Below are 754 nucleotides of genomic sequence, written 5' to 3'. Positions count from 1 at the left end.
CGCCGGGGGGGGGGGGCGGGCGCGTGAGCTGCGGGGGACCGGGCGGCGTGCACCACCCCTCTCTGCGACCCGGGACCTCGCGGCCGGCTCCTTCCCTGTCGCCGCCGCCACCGCCGCCGGGGAGCCCCCCCGGCCGCCTGCGCCTCGGGGGTGCGGAGCTCGCCGACCCTGGCAGTTAAACATTAGCCAGGACGCGAAGCGGGTCGCAGGAGTTATTTCCTGGCCTGCCAGCCTTTGTGCGACTTGGCGCGCGGACCCGGCGCCCTCCGCCTTCTCGTCACCCCTTTTCTAAAGGCTGGGACCCGGCTAGGTCACCCGCTCGGCCATGCTGCCCCCCCTCCCCCCGCCCCGGTGCATGCCGGGACCTGTAGTTCACCCCCGCTCCCCGGGCCTTCCTGAGCGCGGGGTGCGGGGCTGGGAGGAGGTGCTTTGCTTGGGCGCCCGAAACCGTGTTACAGCCCGAGGAGCCAGGGGACGGGTCTGGGACCCAGGCAGCGGGGCATCTTGACCCACGTCAGGACAGCCGGCCGCGGTTCGGAGCTGCTTCTGCGCTGTCCAGGATAGCGAAATCCTAGCCCGGATTCGTGCCGAGTCCTCACCCAGCGTCTCCCCTCCTGGCTTCCCACTGCTCAGCCCCACGTGCGCGTGTGCCCTGGGCGAGCTCGAGACCTCGGGGCGCTCTTAGCTGGTGCAGAACGCACCTGGCTGCTCTCCCAGTGGGGACGCGGCTTCCCGGGAGACTCATTTCCTCTTT

General features: G+C 71.4%; 1 protein-coding gene across 2 annotated transcripts in view; it reads left to right on the top strand.

Moving 5' to 3' along the window:
* FKBP4 (FKBP prolyl isomerase 4) overlaps positions 1–754 on the top strand; it is an 8,284-nt gene that overhangs the window by 506 nt on the left and 7,024 nt on the right. The window lies entirely within an intron of this gene.

Source organism: Lipotes vexillifer, unplaced genomic scaffold, assembly GCF_000442215.2.
Source record: "Lipotes vexillifer unplaced genomic scaffold, Lipotes_vexillifer_v1.1 scaffold395, whole genome shotgun sequence".
Lineage (NCBI taxonomy): Eukaryota > Metazoa > Chordata > Mammalia > Artiodactyla > Lipotidae > Lipotes > Lipotes vexillifer.
The sequence above is the reverse complement of the archived record's forward strand: the minus strand, read 5'-3'. Positions and strand labels throughout refer to the sequence as shown.